The following is a 21,402-nucleotide window of genomic DNA, read 5'->3' on the forward strand; positions in this document are numbered from 1 at the left end:
GTCACCTGGAGGGCATCCGAGATCCAATACAAAGGAATTGCTTTCGGGGATCAACGCTCAGTTGAAATGTATCGTTGACGCGGCACTGGATTTAGTCAAGAAGGAAGATATTCCTTCTCGACCAATGACACACCAAGGATACCAAGGATAACATCTGACCTTGAATCCATACTTTAGAGACTAAGGGACTGTTATCCCTTTCTTTCAATCACTGACTGGAAGATTGGTAAATTGGATGGGGCTGATGGTGACCGGAGATATGCAATATTCGTACTAAATTCCGGCTGTCTCGCAGACCTCAAAAAGTCTGAAGCAGTTGTATCTTACGGATTCAACAAGTTGAAACTGAAGATCTATAGAAGCAGTGGGGTTGGGGAATCAGGAGACGACTCAGCATTATTTGATGAACACTTATCTAAGGAATTATCGACCACATCTCTAAAGTCAGGCGGATTGCAAGAGACTGAATATGCTCCATTCACGATTAAAACAGGAGAAGAAGGCGTCGAAACGGGACCCGACAATCCCTGTGTGGGTGGGTCATCCGGATGGATTGGGCTCAAGGTGTGCGCCGGCCGAAAAGAACAGAACTTATCAGGTACTTCAACAGCTGCAGTTATTGAAGCAACTAATGGTGAATTGTCCACGCCGCAAGTGTCCTCTCCTGGCGAACTCAGAAAAGGAGACTAACGTAACGGTGGTAGAAATTCTAAATCCTGACTATGGTCCGGTTCGTGCAGATAAATCTCCACCATTGTAAGGCTGCTACTGCGGAACTAAAAGCCCTTCTGATGGCAGGAGGATTTGACGTTGTTCTTATCCGGGACTCATGAGTGTGTGCAGAAATGGTTCATGGACTACGAATTCCTGGATTAAAACTACTCTAGGGTACTGGGAATGGGAAATACAGAGCCTGTATTCTTGCAAAGAGTATTCTAATAAATAAAGTATTTCTTCTTCCGTCTCTTAGCACTGAAGATTCAGTAGTAACCAACTTGAAATTAATAGGTCTCATTACTGGCTAGCTTCTCTATGTACGTCACACGATTTAGAGATGACGCCTCCAAGCCCTAAATTGCTGGTTGAAGCCGCTTCTGCAGGGAAAAAGCGCCTCATTGTAGGAAGTGATGCTGCTAATGCACAACAACAGATATGGGAAAGTTCGGATATCAACGAAGGGGGTGAGCTGCTTATCGAATATATTATAAGTTGCAATCTGGCAATTTGTAATAAAGGGATAAACCGACCTTTATTACCAGAAACCGGAAGGAGGTACTTGATGTGACATTTGTATAGAAAATATCAATGGAAGGATATTTGTCTGGGAAGTGTTCGATTACCGCATCTTTTCTGATCATTGTCATATTAGTTTCCGCCTTGGAGAACATACTGCAGAAGTAGTCCCTCGGCTAAACGGAAACTGCGGAGGACATAAACATAAGGACAAGCGGCTCACGAAGGCCTTGAATGACTCGCTTGTATCTGCATGTCCTAGTGCCAAGCCAAGGGGCAGATAGCGACTGTCTTGGTGGACCCCAGACTAACTGGTCTTAGGAAGGACTGCAGAAAACTCTTCAACAGGGCGAAAGCCACAAGGGCACCACACGAGAGGGACATCTATAAGGTGAGCTAAGAAAATACAAGGTCGAGCTTAGAGGGCTCAGAAAAAATGCTGGGTGGAAGTCTACACCTCCGTGGGTGGGGCCTGTAGGCTAAGAAAGATCCTATCCTCGAGACCTATTATGGTGGGTTATATTCAGAAATCAGATAATGCATGGGCAATGTATAGTAAGGAAATACTATTTAGAACTATTCGTTGATACACATTTTCGGGGAAACTTTCCAACAGACAACGTGGTTCCAGAAAAGTTTGTCACTATTATGCATTTGCCGGAAGTTATTGGGGAAATTGCGTCTGAGCCTAAAATCATTTGAGCGATAAAAAGATTCGACCCCTTCAATTGTCCGATGACTGGTTCCTTGGCTTAGGGAGATACACTCTGCTTGTATTAACATGTCGTGATGGAAAGTTACAGAGGTCAATCAAAAGAAGGCGAAAGATTTGTCATCATTTATGCTGAAGACTTTAGAGTTTGATAGAAAGATATCTTAGGGCGAAGATCCCTGGAGATCACCTGACTCCGAAACAACATACATATAGTAAGGGCAAGTCCACTGAAAAAGCCCTTCATGACCTAGTCGTCTACATAGAGGGTTCTCTCGCCGTCAAGGAATATACAATGGAAGCATTTTTTGACATTGAAAGTGCTTTCAATAATGTTAAACCGACGCTAATCATGGAGGAACTGGAGTTATAGGCATTAACGCTAGCATAAGAAAGTTTATAAAAGTTGCATTTCGGCAGATTGGTCAGCAGAGAAACACCTCAAGAAGGTGTACTGTCTCCTCTACTTTGAACTGTGGACATTAAGAATGTGAGATACAAGCTACCCACAGTGGCAACTGTCTGTTTAGTAGGAGAGAATGTTCCATTTACTGAAAGCGCAAAATACCTGGGTGTTTTGCTGGACAGGAAATTTAACTTTAAATCAAAGATTTTGGAAAAGGCAAGAATGGTTGGTGTTTAAACCGGGTGTCATGCACTGGGTATATACTGCAGTTGTCAGACCTAAAATTCTATATGGTGTTGTGGTATGGTGGACGGCGGAGTCCACCTACTGTCAAATAGTAAACCGGATCTAAAGGATGACATGTTTGTGCAACACATCCGCACTGAGGACGACACCATCTAATGCATTGAATTTAATGCTACATCTCATGCCTCTGGACATTGTGGCGAGACAAATTGTTGCGACCACTGCCGTGAGGCTAAGGGAGCTTTTTCTTTAGTCATGTGGCGGCTACGGACACTGTGTTATCCTTACACACTGCCTGAGCCGCTTTTTGACAAGGAGTACTATACCACTATTCCTTATATATAAAGGGTGATTTTTTTGTGGTTAGGATTTTCATGCATTAGTATTTGACAGATCACGTGGGATTTCAGACATGGTGTCAAAGAGAAAGATGCTCAGTATGCTTTGACATTTCATCATGAATAGACTTACTAACGAGCAACGCTTGCAAATCATTGAATTTTATTACCAAAATCAGTGTTCGGTTCGAAATGTGTTCATTCACCGTAACGTTGCGTCCAACAGCATCTTTGAAAAAATACGGTCCAATGATTCCACCAGCGTACAAACCACACCAAACAGTGCATTTTTCGGGATGCATGGGCAGTTCTTGAACGGCTTCTGGTTGCTCTTCACTCCAAATGCGGCAATTTTGCTTATTTACGTAGCCATTCAACCAGAAATGAGCCTCATCGCTGAACAAAATTTGTCAAAATTTGAACACATTTCGAACCGAACACTGATTTTGGTAATAAAATTCAATGATTTGCAAGCGTTGCTCGTTAGTAAGTCTATTCATGATGAAATGTCAAAGCATACTGAGCATCTTTCTCTTTGACACCATGTCTGAAATCCCACGTGATCTGTCAAATACTAATGCATGAAAATCCTAACCACAAAAAAATCACCCTTTATATATAAGGAAAATCCCCCTTTAAAAGGGGGGTTAAGAACATTCCAAAACAATGTGGCTAAATCTAGACTTGAAGAGGTCTACCGCTATGTCTATGTGTCCGTCATTACCGGACACTGCCTGATGGGAAAACAAGCTGAAGGATGCAAGACAAACTGAAGGATGCAAGTAACGACATTTGCAGAAGATGTGAGGATGTCAAGGAAAAAGAGCCTATAGAACCTCTGCCACTTTATGTTCTAATTTTTTTGAGAATTTTGAAATAAAATAGAACAAAACATGGAAATCTTTTATAACGGACACTGTATTCCACGAGCATTATTTTTAATAACAAATAAAAATTAGATTTTAATGAAACAAACTAACAAAAAACAACTCATATCAAACATTGCTTTTTTAAAGTCTACTCTGTAACCCTTGTTTGAAAAATTAACAAGTGGAATTCATGCTCTGTCTTAAAAAACACAGATCACCAAAATCTTGAAAAATTCTTTGATTGTTGACCATACACATACACAAATACGTTACTGGATGGAACAATTTATAACCGATATAGCTGATATTCTGCACATCAATTTCTGTTATGGTTTCAAACATGCGCCACATATGGACCAAATCGGCCCATAACATGGTACATGGTATATAAACCGATCTCCCCATTTCACATCCGAAGCTCCAGAGGGCGCAATTTGGCTGAAATTTTGCACGTCTCCTTCTGTTCGGACTTATGCGGCGCATAACTCCTTCTGTTCGGAATATTTGCGCCGATTATGGTCCAAATCGGTCCATAACACGATGTAGCTCCCCTATGAACCGATCTCCCGATTTAACATCTTGAGCCTCCAGAGGGAGCAATTATTATATATTTGGGTAACATTTTGTATTTGAGGTTTTGTTTGACCTCCAATATCCTCCAATATCTATTATGACTTTTAAAAGATGTGTGGCTTGTGGTTCAAATTGGTCCTTAACCCGTATATTAACCGATCTCTCGATTTGATCTCTTCAGCTTCTAGATTGCGAATACACTGTTCGATTTGAGTGAGTGAAATTTTGCACGATTACTTCCAGTAGGTTAGGTTAAGGGGCATCTTCCTACCGTTGAACCAGATTTCTTTAAAAAGCCCAACAACTTGCGAATCAGACAGGGACCTGCTAGGTCGATCCGGGTCAATAAAGTCAGTTAACCTTTTTTGGAATAATAACCGATTTACCCATACATTGATTTATTGAGTTGATAAACGATTAAATGGAATTATTCAGCTTGTTATAAACGCAAATCCCAAACTATGTATTTAAATGTGCAAAAACAATAACTTCCTTAAGTAAAGTTTTATTTTATTTATACATGCAAAAAAATAAAACGTTTTGGAAATTGTTACGACAAACAAAATACTTTTATCATGAAGTTTTGCTTTTATTGTAACCGTGTAACGTTTCGTTCACCATATCAAGTGTTAGGCATAAATTAGTATTATTGAACGTAACTAACATTGTTTATTGTAAACCCTTTAGCAGCTTCGTCTACTGTAAAAGAACCTTCCTCTTGTTGTAGAACTAAAAACTCTTTAATAGCAAAAGTGCTTCGATATCCGCAAACGATTATTCGTGTACTGGAGAAATAATAAATATTCTCTGGTGTCTCTCCTACTAGAGAGAAAGGGGGTTGGCAAAAATACTTACTCTACTGCACACTACTTTGTACGTACACAAGAAAATAATTACAAACAGACCCATAGGCTAGCAAATAATTGAATTGTGTGCTCGCCACAGGTATAGACAAATTCTGATACAATTGACAGTGACAATTTGTAGAGTTTCGGTACAAAAATGCTGGTATGTCCAATGACAAAAATTATTAGAGCAACACACAAACTACCAGGCACAAGGAAACACAACAAGAATTTCTAAGGCACATACATTGTTTGGCAAAATTTACGCGATAAATAAATAGCCATAATAAAGTAGGTACTTAAATGTTCGAAAACAACAACAACTATTTATTTCTATTCATTATATAAAACCATAATGGAGTTGTGCGAAAATGGTAGGCTTTTAATATAATTGTATATCATAACATCGAAATAAATCCAAATATACTCTGAAAGAGTTTGAAATACCAACTAAGATCTCCTTGTAATTCGTAAAAATTTGAGTTTAAATTATGGGACAACATTGAATTGAACTTGGTGGCATCCTTTTCAACATGCAGAATCCATTTTAAACGTTTCACGTTAAATTAATTTATAAATAAAGAATAACTAGTTGAAACCTCGAATAGCATGTTCTATATATCAAAAATGATTGGTATTGTCAGGGTAAAAAACTTTGTAATTGTCACAAATTCTTGCAAGAATTTATCGCGAAAATATGTTCTTTAATCGTAAACAAATTCCAAAGTTGTCCAGAAAACAAGTTTACTTGCCGAAAATTTCCTTTTTATCAAAGGAATTATTTTTTGTTGAGTGTAGCATAACGAACCCAGAAAGCCATAACGGAGTTATGCATAAATGGAAGGCTTTTATTATCATTGTGTATTATAATATCGAAATAAATCCAATAAACGCTGAAAGAGTTCGATTAACCAACTGCTTATAATAGGCATATATTGGAGCTTAAATTATGTATTTTAAAATTGAAAAGAATGTACATAAGCATGACGTAAAACCGATTTATAATTGAAGAAAAACTGGTTGAAATCCCGAATAACATCTTCTTTGAAATTATAACCAAATAAAAAAATATATTGGTTTTGTTTTAAGCACTATATTTCATGTTTTTTTATACAATCTAATCGAATGAAATAAAAAGTTGTTTCTTCATGAGAAAAATATCAATTATTTTTTCGTTGAAAGAGTAAAAAAGTTGCTCAAAGAAAGGGCAACTTTGAAATAATTGGTTTATGGAGTTAATAATTTTTTAATTGGATTTTTGAGCTTATTATAAATTACAATTGAAAAATTGTTAATCAATAATACAAATTTATTTATGAATCGATTTCAGCAAATTTTTGAATTGAATGTACAAATTTCTTAATTAATTCTTAAACTTGTTAAAGCATCAGGTGAATTTGTCTGCATCAACAAAAGTTATTAATCTTTTTAAGCCCTCCTCCATAGGATGGGGTTGGATAACTTCCATATAATGCAGTGCTTTGATTTGACTTTTTGAGTCACTAGAAGCCTCAATTTCTGCCGATTTGGCTGAAATTTTGCGCGAAGTGTTTTGTTATGACTTCTAACAACGGTGCCAAGTACGGTCAAAATACTGACATAATCTGATGATTCTCCCATATAAACCTATATCTTGATTTGACATCCTATGTCCCTAGAAGCCGTAAGTGTTATACAATTTGACTGAAATTTGGCACACAGTTGGTTATTTTATCTTGACCTTCAACATCCATGGTAAGTATTGTCCAAATTGGTGTGTAACCTAATACAGCGTTCATAAAAACCGAACCCTCGAATAGTCTTCTACGGTCCCTATTAGCTTCAATATTTGCCTGATTTGGCAAAAACTTGATATGTAACGGAGTAACAGATTGTTTGGATAGAGGTCTTAAAAAAATGTCTGTTCCAAATTTCAGCGAAATTGGATAACAATATGGATCTAAATTTGACCGATTAAACATGGTATTGATTTATAAAAATCTGTTCAAACAAGGTGTTAATCGCTTTAATAATTTTTGATATAGAAATTCCATATTTTTTGTATTATGGCAAGTGATTGGTAAATAAGACATACTCTGAACATATTTTTAATTGCACGAATTAAATTTGTATAAATTGTGTATTGACCAATATGATATTATATTCCCTTTCACACATATGTAATGCGAAAAGAAGTGCGAATAAGTCAAATATATGTGCAGCTTCTATCACATACAAACACAAAGTGGAGTGGCTAGACAAAAAAAAAATATGAAGAAAAAAATTTTCAAGTGTGGTTTTTATGCTTATATATAAGTCAATTTGAGGTTGTTTGTCGATTTGTTTGTTTTGTTGTATGTTTGTTTGTGTGTTCCTTATAGTCTCATTTTCACAGATGGTGTATAATGATCCCGTGGTGAGAAAAGGGTATTACATTTTTTGATATCTGGAGGAGGGGCGGACCCTCCGCCTTACCCTAATTTTCAGAAACGCCAGATCTCGGTTAGGGGCGGTGCGATTTAAGCCAAATCTTGTCTGATCTCTTATAGTAACCTAAAAATAAAAATTTGGTATCTAAATTTCGGATGGGGTATCTAGGGGGCTAACCCACCAAAAACCTACCAAATATATATTTAGACCAATCACGACAATATGGGACAAATGTGGGATCAAGTTTCTGGGAGTCCACCCCTTCCCAAAAAACACCCCAAATAAGACTTATATACTGACCATGGCAATATGGAGCTTAAATAAAAGGTATTTGTGTGTAGTATACGAATCTGATATCCAAATGTAAGGCCAATTGTTTGGGGGCTTCCCCCTTCCAAAAACACCCCCCAAAGAGGACAAATTCTCTCAAATGAAAGGTCTTTGGGAGTAAAGCACGAATTTGATATTAATATTCGGAAACACATAGGACGTATTTGTTGACCATTCCAATATGGAGCTGTAATAAGAAGTATTTTAGAGTAGAACACGAAACTGATATGTATTTTCAGAGCCAAGTCACTGAACGGCCGTCCCATCCCCCAAAACACCCCCGAAACCGGGCATGTTTGCTGACTATGGAAATATGGGGCTCAAATAAAAGGTATTTGGGAGTAGAACACGAATCTGATATCAACATTCGAGACCAATTGCCTAGGGTACGTCGCACCCCCATAACAACGATCAAATGGGACGTATTTGCTCACCATGACAATTTTGGGTCTTAGAGGGAGAGGATCTCGATATTCATTGTTTTTAGGGCCCATACCCTAAGGGGTTTAAATGAAAGGTATTTGAGATTAGAAAACCAATTTGATATCCAATTTTGAGGCCAATGGCAATATGGTGTTCAAATAAATGATATTTGAGAGTAGAGCACGATGCTGATATATTTTGGGGGACCACCCACTCCCCAAAACATGCCTAAATCGGGCGTATTTACCAACCACGTCAATGTGGGGCTCAAATGAAAGGTATTAGGGGTCTACCTCTTTCCTAAAACACCCCATGTGTTTGTTGAAAGCATGTATAAATGATCAGAGGCTATATATGTAAATCCATATTCGGTGGTTTTTTTATACAACGTTTTTCATATTGTAGGATATTTAAAATTTCGAGAGGAGAGTCTCAGTGAGGAGTCAAGTGGCACTGGCTCTTAATTAAATACTGAGTGCAAATGTTACTCGACAAGGCGAGTTATTGGCGCCTTTAAATAACCAATGGCCAACATCAGCGTCTGTTCCCAGGTTAGGGGCGGCTGGAGGCGAACGTCGGATCTTGGAGCAACCGGCACGCCACAACGAACCAATCATACGGTTGGGGCGCTGGGCCAGTAACCCGCCCCCGGAAAACTGTGAGAACTACTATGAGAAGCAAAGGAATAGTAAAAACGGACCCCCCCCCCAACGTTGACGACCCACGCATACGAAAAAGAACCATGATTTGCGGATCTGCACCTGGAATGTTCGCACTCTTTATAGAGAAGGTGCAGTATACGCGCTGGCGGATGTATTAGAAAAGTACAAGGCAGATATTACCGCCTTACAGGAAGTGCGATGGACATGGAATGGCGTCACTACAACACCAAACGGTGACGAACTATACTATAGCTGCCATAACACGAAGCATGAAACACCTTGTCTTCATCTTTACTCCGGTGACTAGCCACAATCCGCATAAAGGCCTTATTTGTGCCCATGTCCCGACGGAAGACAAAGATGAGCAGACCAAGGATATTTTCTTCGAGCGCCTAGAGAGAATATGACCGCTGCCCCACCCATCATATTAAAATCGTTCTGGGAGATTTTAACGCGAAGATAGGGAAGGAAGACATTTTTGGTCCAACAGTCGGAAAGTTTAGCCTCCACGAGATAACGTCCAGTAATGGTTGAGGCTGATTGATTTCGCCGCGGCAAAAGTCATGGTAGTAAGTAGCACCAGATTTCAACAAAAAAATATTCACAAAGCCACTTGGCTGTCCCCCGATCAAAACACGAGGAACCAAATTGATCACGTTGTGATACAATAGAATGAAGGCATTTATGCAGCGTGTTAGATATACGATCGATCCGTGGAGCGAATATAGATTCGGATCATTACCTTGTTGTAGCAAAGGTTCGCACCCGTTTGAACATAGCGAGGAAAGTACGATCTGACACTGCACGGAAGCTGGACCTTGAAAAGAGCCTCCTCCAAGAAACCCATGGTACGACCAAGAGTGTCGAGATGCTACTGAAGCTAAGAATGCGGTATATAGAGCAACCCTGCAATCAGTAGAACGCGCCAGATGAAGGAGAGGTATTGGGAGAAAAGAAGAGAGGAGAAACGTCTATTCTGCAGAAAGAAAAAGAAAATGGAAAGACGTGAGTGTGAGCGAATTGAGATGTACACGAGTCAGAATGAAGTCCGGAAATTCTACCAAAGAATTAAACATCAAACCGATGACTTTGGTGCAGGCACATCCTCCTGCAGTGACAAAGAAGGAAGTCTGGTAACTGACACAGATAACATGCTGAGGATATGTAAAGAACATTTTACCCAACTGCTAGTGTCCGACGTTGGCGGCGAAGAGGATACCGCAGAACCAATCCCTGATGATGGTATAGAATGTTTACCTCCTAGTCAGAATGAGGTCCAAGTAACAGTGACCCGTCTAAAGAACAACAAGGCAGCAGGAGTCGACGGGTTACCCGCTTAACTGTTTAAGACCGGAGGCGACACGCTGATAAGGCGTATGCATCAACTTATCTGTGCAATCTGACTAGAAGAGCGCATTCCCGATGATTGGAACCTCAGCATACTATGTCCCGTACACAAGAAAGGAGACAAGACGGAATGTGCCAACTACAGAGGAATAAGTCTCCTCCCCATCTCATACAAGATACTCTCGAGCGTACTGTGTGAAAGATTAAAACCTAAAGTCAATGAGATAATTGGGCCCTATCAATGCGGCTTTAGACCTGGTAAATCCATCCTAGACCAGATATTCACACTGCGCCAAATCCTGGAAAAGACCCGAGAAGGACAAATCAACACCTACCATCTCTTTGTTGACTATAAAGCCGCCATCGATACTCCTTTATATTCAAAGGTATTTCAAGCCATGTCTGAGTTTAGTATCTCTGCAAAATTAATAAGACTCTGCAGAATGACACTTGCGGATACGCCTCCTCAGTAAGAATGGGAAAGAATCTCTCCGAACCATTCAGTACCAAACGAGGTATCATACAAGGAGGCAGCCTATCGTGTGATCTCTTTAATATCCTGCTGGAGAAGATTATACGACATGCAAATGTGAATAGATATGGCACACTAATTACAAGAGAAGACATGCTACTCGCCTATGCCGACGACATCGATATCATAGGTCGGTCACCGGAAGTAGTAACTGCTGCCTTTGAAAGAATCGAAAGAGAGTCAGTGAAAATGGGTCTGGCAGTAAATGGAGATATGACGAAATGGATGGTTTCAACTCCCAAAAAGCCTTATACAACCATGCAGATAAGGAAAATGGAGAAAGTTGGGAACCACAACTTTGAGACAGTCAGTAACTTTATCTACCTCGGCACCGCCGTAACCAAAGCGAAAGACACCATTTTTGAGATTAAGCGAAGAATAATACTGGCAAACAGATGCTATTTTGGACTAAGTAAGCAGTTTAAAAACAAGGCCACCTCTCGACAGACGAAGATTACACCGTACAAGACACTATATATTACACAATATATGACGACGATAGCGTAGTAGCAATCCCATGGCAGCCGGTTGTACGCACCGGATTGACCCGATGGAATTTTCATCGGCAAGGGCTGCCGCCTCAGTGTACGTGTTCGTCTTTTTTCGTCATGGGAGAGGCACATCCCGGAGTGCCTTCTCCGTACGCTTCTGGTCCGTGCCGGGATTGAAAAGAACCCGGACCCTGGTTGTGTTCCGTTTGCCAGAACCGCCTTCATCATCGGTCAGTGTCGGTGAGGTGTAACCGGTGGGTACATTTCCGTTCTTGCTCTGGCCTAAATTCGCTACGGGAGTATAGTCATACTGACTATGTCGCTAGGTGCTGTGCGAACATAGCCAGCAGTGGGTAACAAGCGTCGCCTTCGGCGTCCTCGTCGTCGGACTATGTGACCCCCCCGACCTCTCCCGTACGGCAATTTATGCAACGACAGCACCCTAGCCCTACTATTGCCAGGCCAGTGTCGGGAAATGTATCGTTCTTGCAGTTAAACTGCAATGGACTGCGAGGCAAGATTGATGGGATTGTAGATTTTATGAGTCGGAAGAGCATATCGGTCGCAGCGATCCAGGAGACAAAGCTGACTAACACCTGCAGCTTGCACAGTTGTCACGGCTACAATGTGCTACGTAAGGATCGCTCAAGGAATGGAGGTGGGGGATTGGCCTTCGTTATACACCATTCAGTGCAGTATAGACCTATCTCGCCTGCGCTTGACGCTAGTGACCCATACATGGAATGTATGGGGGTAGCAGTCAGGTCTGGTACTGCCGAGATAGAGATATACAACGTGTATATACCGCCGGTTGGTAGCTGTGTCCCGATTAATGGCCAGGCCTACAGCCCCGACATAAGTGGGTTGCTATCTGGCCATGGTCATCTGGTCCTAGGGGATTTTAATGCACATCACTCGTCATGGCATTCTCCCCTAGGTAACGACCAGCGTGGCATAGCTTTGGCAGAGCAGATAGATAGCTCCACGTTTTGCACGGTGAATGAGGATGCCCCCACTAGGTTTACGAGGAGGTGCAACAGCTCGCCAGACATCTCAATTGCATCCCCTGATCTCCTGAGTGACGTATCCTGGCAAGCCGTCATTTCTTTGGGGTCAGACCACCTCCCCATAATCCTCACCATCGACCGACCACCCGACTTCATTACCTCTGAGCGCCGGACGTTCATCAATTACAAGAAGGCCAATTGAACTGGCTTCAGAGAGTATACCAATCGCCGCTTCAATGAACTGCCACCCCCCTCTGATGTGCTTGTGGCCGAGAGGAAATTCCGAGACATCATCAACGCAGCAGCCGCTCGCTTTATACCAGCCGGTCGAATACCGCAAGTGCGACCCAATTTCCCGGCGCAAGCAGTGGTACTCGCAGACGTAGTCAGGTAGTAGGTAGTCTCTCTCGAACCCCGGTAGACGGGACGACAGGACCTCAGTCACTTTTGGCGAGATAACCGTGACTGATCCAAAGAGATGCGCCAGGTTGTTCAACCGTCAATTTATTGTACATCCCGAGAGAGACAGGGCAAGGAGGAGAGTCATTCGCCGTATTCATGGTCTCCGAGCCGATGAACAGCCATCACAATTTACCGTGGGCGAAGTTACGAATGTCATCCGTGGCGCCAAATCTTCAAAGGCGTTGGGCCCCGACGGAATCTCTACATTGATGCTGAAGAATCTGGATTTACCTGGAGTTGAGTACCTTACCACTGTCCTTAAGCTGTCATTGAACACTCTTACAGTTCCCGATGTCTGGAAAATGGGCAGAGTGATCCCGCTACTGAAGCCTGGTAAAGACCCGAGTTTGGGGGAGTCGTACAGACCGATCTCCCTTCTCTCACAAGTGGCTAAGACGCTTGAGGCATTACTCCTCCCGAGCCTCGTAGGAGAATTTCCATTCGCCGAGCATCAACACGGATTTCGGAGACTGCACAGCACAACAACAGCTTTGCATGCCATCACCACACACATTTGCCGTGGCTTCAATCAACCCAGGCCATGTGATAGGACGGTCCTCGTGGCATTGGACCTATCGAAGGCATTCGACACGGTCAGCCATGCCAAATTATTTGAGGACATCGCCAACACGTCCCTCCAGCCAGGCCTTAAACGTTGGGTCGCGAATTATCTGTGTGGCCGCCAGTCATTTGTGGAATTTAGGGATAAGAAGTCAAAACACCGTAGAGTGAAACAGGGAGTTCCCCAAGGCGGGGTGATATCTCCGGCTCTGTTTAACCTCTACCTATCCTCCATCCCACCTCCTCCAGACGGCATAGAGATCGTATCATATGCGGACGACTGTACGATCTTGGCATCAGGCCCCCCACCCATTGATGACATCTGCGATAGGTTGAACGTCTACCTCAACGAGCTTGCCTCATATTTCGCTGCAAGAAATCTGAAGATATCCGCCAACAAATCTTCAGCCACACTGTTCACTACAAATACGCGTGAGGTGAATACTGAGGTGACTATGATGGTCGATGGAGAAATGATTCCGACCATCAAGTGTCCCAAAATACTTGGCGTCACATTTGACAGCTCCTACACTTTCTCCCCACACGCCACAGCAATCTGCAATAAAGTCAAAAGTAGAAACAAAGTCCTCAAGTCACTAGCTGGCAGCACTTGGGGTGCAGACAAAGAAACCTTGTTGACCACGTACAAAGCAATTGGCCGGTCTGTGGTAAGTTATGCTACGCCAGTGTGGTCACGTCAACTTTGTGACACGCAGTGGAATAATATTCAGATCTGTCAGAATGCCTCCCTCCGAACTGCGACGGGCTGTCTCCTCAGTTTCATGTGGACCACCTCCATCAGGAGACAAAGATCCTTCCAGTGCGAAAACATAACTACATGCTGTCTAAGCAATACCTTTTGGGCTGTTATCGCAGAAATCATCCAAATCATCATCTTGTGGATAGATACCCACTGCCTAGAAGCCTTAAGGTAGATCTACACGATCTAGAGCGTGAGGTCCAGCGCTACCTATCCTCCATCCCACCTCCTCCAGACGGCATAGAGATCGTATCATATGCGGACGATTGTACGATCATGGTATCAGGCCCCCCACCCATTGATGACATCACCTCTAGATCAAGCGGCATATCAAGCAGGTCTGAACAACATTCATGCAGACACGGTAGCAGACGCGTTAATTGCCTACCGGGTGAATGTAGTCCTTGGAGAACGACCGCCACCCATTGCACCCGAAGAAATCGACCTCCCCCGGCAAACCAGAGTGGTTCTGGCACAATTACGTTCCGGCAGATGCAGCCGCCTCAATTCCCACAAAGTTAGGATTGATGCCGACGTGCAAGATGTATGTCCCGATTGTAACCAGGGACCGCACGATACACGTCACCTGTTTAACTGCCCGGCCAGACCCACTCGACTCAGACCCAGATCCCTGTGGACGCACCCCATCCTGGTCGCGGAGTTCCTGGGTCTTGACACTCAACAGAATCAAGCAGACGAAAGATAGTACACAATAAACTGTTCATGTCGTGTCATGTTGTCAGAATGGATGAAGAAGCTCCAGCAAAGAAGTCTTTTGAAGGCAAACACGGTGGTACACGCAACCCGGGAAGAGCAAAAGCCCGATGGAAAGATCAAGTTGTGGGTGACATTTCGAAACTTGGTGTCAGAGATTTTAGAATGAGCGCAGAAGATCGAGGCGCTTGGAACGCTATACGACGTTCGGCTAGTGGAACAAATATTCTGTCATAGCCAATTAAAGTAAGTAAAGTAAGATATTTAAAATAGGTCATATTCACTTCGATTTATAAAAAATACAATAACGAACAGTGTAGACACTCAAGAAAATTTGGAGAAAAATCCTACCAAACCTGATCAAACGCTACCAAATGTTTTACAAGCCAAAAAGGCGCAATATGTTTTTGGTCCCACCACCGAAGAGTTGGACACTTTGTTATTCTTTGCTAAAAAGGCATATACAGTCATCGGCATAAGTATTTTGACAAACTAATTTTCGAACAGTTAAGCTTACAGAATTTTTTAAAAATAAAATAAAAATTTCCTAATATGACTAAAAGGGAACATAAATGATCTGGTTCAAAACTTCATATTTATTTTTATTCAATCTTTATTTTTGAATAAAATATTAGGAAAAGTATCAAAATGTTGGGTGGCATAAGTACGGTATTGGACAATCCTTGTTTTGCAATCTGCAAGCTGACAGTTCTATCGTAAAGCTTGAAATTTTTGAGGTTATACGTACTCAGAACGTTTTGACATACGAACGCTATTTGTGTTGTTTACAGTAACTTAAAAGATTCATCTCGCCCAAAAAATGGAATTAAGATCATGTGACCTATCGCAAGTTCGAGACAACCTTTGGCATTAGTGAGACCAGCATAAATTCAATATTGCATGAACATTTGACCGTCAAATAAGTTTGTTTGCGTTGGATCCCACACAATTTGTCAATCGCTCAAAAAAAGGCTCGTGACGGTTGGTCGAAAGATATGGTCAAAAAAAAAAAAAGGATTGCGGTGCTTCGAACACGTCTATGACATCGTCACAGGTGATAAATCGTGGATTTACGCTTATGAGCCCGACAGTAAACAGCAGTCGACTGTATGGGTGTTTCAAGATGAGCCAAATCCAACAAAAGTTGCTCGCATATGAAGCACTTCCAAGCATATGATCGACAGTTTTTTTTTTGAAAAAAAGTGGACATGTCGCAATCGCACCACTAGAACAACGTAGAACAGTCAATTCTGAGTGGTACACAACAATTTGTTGGCAGTTGTCTTCCAAGAAATTAGGAAAACCAAATGCATATTTGAGCACTCAAAACATGGATTTGAGAGTCATCCGACGTATGGTCCTGACTTGACACCGAATGACTTCTTAAATAACGTACGTACGTAAAAATAAAATGAGAGGTCAACGTTTTCGACACCTGAAGAAGTGGTTGATGCGTTCAGAATGCATGTTTTGGAGGTACCTCAATGAGATTGGCAAATGTGCTTCACATGCAAAAGAGTATAGATCTTAATGGGGAATATTTTGAAAACCAGTAGAGTGATTTTAGATGATTAATATTTGTTTTTGTTCTCTAATCCCGAAATATAAAAGGCAACCCTCGTATTTTGACATTTAATTTTATTGAAAGAATAAATTAAATACCATTAATTTTATGATTAAATTAATAGAAAATAGAGCTTAGAAGAGTAAGCGTGACTTTTGGCGATAGTTTGGAGTGGATTTCACTATAGTTTCATCAATATCAATTGGGATATTTTATCGTAAAACTTAAATTTCCGTCATTGTATCTTTTTAGGCGCCTGTCAATATATTAAAGTGTTTTTGCTTGAATTAGACACATAACATTTTTTGATCTGGACATGATGGCGACCAATCTAAGTATTTGGCAAAATCAAATAGAAAAAATTGCTCCTCTATGGCAAAGAGCATTGCCTAGAAAATAAAATAAATGTCTCGCCAATAAATCTATAACCAGAGGGAAGTGAAATTTCGTTAAAAAATGTATCAATATTTTGTCTTAATCCACTCTTCAATTTTTTTGGACCAAGTTTCCCTGCTCGTTATATGTAACCTATCTCCAAGGCACTACTTCGTCACCTTTACAGTAGTTGGCATAGTGAACTTACATGTTTAACATTTTTTTACTTAAAAAGATGTGGGCTTGTCATTATTTTGAAATAACGAAAATTAGACTGACTAAGGAACAGTCTGCCCTTGTTCCTTGGTGGAATGTTCATGGGCAAAATTTGCATTTGCAATGTTCTTTTTGATATAAAAATATCTAAAATTATTTTTTGTTATAGAATTCTGAAAAAACTAAATAAATCAATGGCCGCCATTTAAGAAAGAATAGGACAAAGAGTTGGCTCAGTAGTGCCTTGAGGATCGGTTACATATATAATGGGCGGGGAAACCTAGTCCAAATGAATGGAAGAGTGGATAAAGATAAAGTATTGAATCTCCATTTTAAGGAAATTTCACTTCCTTCTGGTGATAGATTTATTGGCGAGTCATTTATTTTACAGATAGGCAATAGGCCCACCACCGTAGGAAAGGGGATATATTCATTTTGTCATTCCGTTTGGAACGCATCGAAATATCAATTTCCGACCCTACAAAGTGTGTATATTTCGGATCGTCGTAAAATTCTAGGACGATTTAACGATGTCCGTGTGTCTGTCCGTCTGTTGCAATTAGTCGACAGCCTTCAAAAACTGAAATATTGAGCTAAAATTTGGCACAGATTTTGATGCACGCTGGTTAAGTTCTTGAACGGGCCAAATTGGACCATATTTGGATATAGGTGCTATATAGACTGATCTGCCAATAAAGGGTCTAATGTCCATAAATGCTTTATTTTTTATCCGATTTCGCTTAAATTTTAAACAGTAAGTAGTTTAAGGCTTCCCGATATCTAATCTAAATATGGTCAGATCGGACTTTATTTAGATATAGCCGCCATATATACCGATCTGCCGATAAAGGGCCTGAAGGCCATAAAAGCTTTATTTATTAATTGATTTCGATGAAATTTGAAACAGTGGGTTATTTTAAGCCTCCCGAATTCTGACCGATATATGAACGAAATCGGACTATATTTAGATGTAGCTGCCATATAGACCGATCTGCCGATAAAGGGTCTGAGGCCCATAAATGCTTTATTTTTTATTCGATTTTGCTGAAATTTGAAACAGTGGGTAGTTTTAGGTTTCCCGACATCCGCCTGCCATATAGACCGATATCCCGATAAAGGGTCTGAAGACCATAAAAGTTTTTTTTTTTTGAAATACAAAATTCAAAATTGACTTATATTTATTAAACAACTCAATGTCCGAGCCGAGTTTGGTTGCAAAAGTTATCCAATTTTCATCGGACTGTAACGAAAGGTGGTTTATATATATACTCGAGGTGGCGGGTATCCTTGTTTACTTGTTTCTATTAGATTATGCCAGAAACATTAAATTGTTCGCCACCTCCAGATCTAAAACTGTTATGGGTCTAAGTCAAACAAAAACGCAATGGCGGAAATTGAGGCGCTGTTTCTTCTAAGCTCTATTTTCCATAAAATTGATCGTAATATTAATGATAGTGTATTTATATATATATATATACATATATATATATATATATATATATATATATATATATATATATATATATATATATACATATATATATATATTTATTTAGATATATATATATATATATATATAAATAAATATATATATATATAAATAAATATATATATATATATAAATAAATATATATATATATATAGTGCTCCAAAAGCACTACCCAAAAATAAAAGTGGACCCATCGGGACAATATGGGATTCACATGAAAAGTATTCAAGAGTAGAGTACGAATTTCATAATAGTTGGGTCCAAGTACTTGAGGGGCCGCCCCAGCCCTAAAACCCCTTAAAATAGATTTATTTGACGATCATGACAATATGGGACTCAAATGACAGATATTCGGGAGTAGATTACGAATATGGTCAGGAAGTAGGAATAGGCTTTATAAATTATTGATAACGAAAGGGACCCTCCACCGTTACCCCAAAAACACCACCTAAAATCAAAAGTGGACTCATAAGGACAATATGGGTATCAAATAAAAAGTATGCGGGAGTAGATAACGAATCTGGCATACAAACTCATGTCGAAGTAAAGGGGATCACACCACCCCCACAAAAACGCCTAAAATGGGCACATAAGCCAATCACGGATATATGGGACTCGGTTTGTTGTTCCGTATAGACTGAAAAACGCAGAACCGATTTTCTCGAAATTTTCGCATTTTGTGTAGGTTCGTCTGGAAGGAAACATAGGTTATATAATTTTTCGGTACCGGAAGGGAGGCAGACCCTCGCCCTTATGCCAAAAACACAGCACAATATAGGTATCAAATGAAAAGTAATGGAGACTAGAATACGAATATGATATTAAAATTTGAGACTTAGTACCCATCCAAAACTCCCACAAATAGACATATTGGACGTTCATTTCAATATGGAGCTCAAATGAAATGTATTCGGGAGTAGATTTCAAAACCTCCATACAAAATAAGGTCAAATTATAGGGAGTCACGCCACCCCTGAAAAACGCCTTTAGACCCATTATGACTTTATGATACTTGGCTAAACCTATTTTATTAAAATGTTCATCGATTGTGTACGGAAGGAAACATAGAAAGTGGTGTTAGCGCGAGGACGTCGAGTGTGAATATCATTACGGACAGTAAAATTGCCATAAGGGTAATAACAACCAGGACGGTAAGGTCACGAGCAGTCTTGCAGTGTAAGAATGAGATTAACGCCTTCTCTGGAGATGGCACAATTCGCATCGTTTGGGTGCCAGGCAGTAGCGGAGTAAGGGGCAATAATTTGCATTGAAGGCCAGAGAACTGCCGTCAATAAACTTGGTTAGCTCGAAGCTTTTCGGGTCGACGCAGTCCGAGTTAAGGGCGTGGGCTACAAACGCATATAACCCTGTGGAAAAGCGAAACGGTCGGTAGGACGGCGAAAATCCTACGGAGAGATCCGGATCGTGAGAAGATGAGGCTATTTTTGAAAGGAAGTAAGAAGGACGTCAGATAGCTTTCGGTGTCAAAACAGGACACATATGATTGCAAGCTAACTTGTGCAAAATCGGTGTGGCTAGTAATAGCATGTGGGGAAGAGGATGAGACTTTGGAGCCTTTGTCCGGCCTTTGCGGCCAGCAGATATGAACCAAGTAAGGGGCGTGTTATGGAAAACAATTAAGAATTTTGTAAGTACCACGGAATATGGCAAGTTTTGTCAGCTATTCAAATCAGTTAAAAAAATTAAAATCGGATTGAAATGCCTACAAAAACAAAAATACACTCACTCTTCCAAATTTTAGCGAAATCACGACTGTTAAAGGCTTAAGACCCTAACTAGGCATATCGGTCTATATGGCAGGTATATCTAAACGTGGTCTGATTAAATGAAGAAATGCTTATTGTAGAACTATGGATCTGTGCAAAATTTCAGCTCAATATTTTAATGTTTGGAGGCGTGATTACAACTGACGACTGGCCAGACACACGGACATCGTTAAATCGTCTTAGAATTCTACGACGAACAGAAATATACATATATGAGTTTATACTTTTCAGGGTCGGAAATTGATATTTCAATGTGTTTCAAACGGAATCCTATGAAGGGGGTTATAAAAATCCTGGGAAACGTTCATATTACGACATACATAGGTTTTTTTGTAAAATCTCCACAGATATAATTAAAAAATTTCCCTCCTGTTAGAATCCTCTTCTTAAAATTTTTCTCTGGCTACGGATTTATAGCGCGTGGTTGTTGTGTTATTTTATTTAGGAGGAAGTATGTAAAAATTCAGGCACACGCCTGGCCAAAGAATTTTAAAAGCAATGCTTCATTTTAATGCGACTTGAGCATCGTTCACTTTTTCAAATTTAATTGTACGATGAAAATGTGCTGCTCATGGAGCAACCATCGATGAGTTGTTGTTATGTGTTGCAGGGATGGAAAAGTCAGTACTATAGTACTATTTTCAGTACTTATTTGACCCATGGAGTACCGTAGTACCACCGCGACCCATTACGTACTTTTTCAAGCCCAAGGAATTGTTTCAACAATTTGGATGTTTTCAAGCCTTTTTTTCTTTACAGGCTAGTAGTTCTTTCTTTACGAAATACACTACGGGAAAAAAGACTTATACGGTTGTTTATCGATTTAGTCATGTCCGTCCCATTGTGAAATTTGCGTTATGCATGTCGTTTGGAGATTAAAAATAGGCAAATATTGGTTTACGTTTAGATGTGGATCCCATATACTTTTATCGAAATTTCCATTGAAATTGGCAACCCGAAGTCAGGAAACCGATGGATCCAGAAACAGACTGAAAATGGTAAAGTACTCTTATACCATGTAATTGATATACCTAGGTTAGGTAAGAGTGGC

The 21,402-nt window shown here is 40.4% G+C and overlaps 1 protein-coding gene across 1 annotated transcript in view; it reads right to left on the reverse strand.

Annotated features, from left to right (window-relative positions):
- The window catches only part of LOC106084355 (protein slit), a 197,782-nt gene that overhangs the window by 14,398 nt on the left and 161,982 nt on the right, over window positions 1-21,402 (reverse strand). The window lies entirely within an intron of this gene.

The sequence above is a fragment of the Stomoxys calcitrans genome, chromosome 5 (genome assembly GCF_963082655.1).
Source record: "Stomoxys calcitrans chromosome 5, idStoCalc2.1, whole genome shotgun sequence".
NCBI lineage: Eukaryota > Metazoa > Arthropoda > Insecta > Diptera > Muscidae > Stomoxys > Stomoxys calcitrans.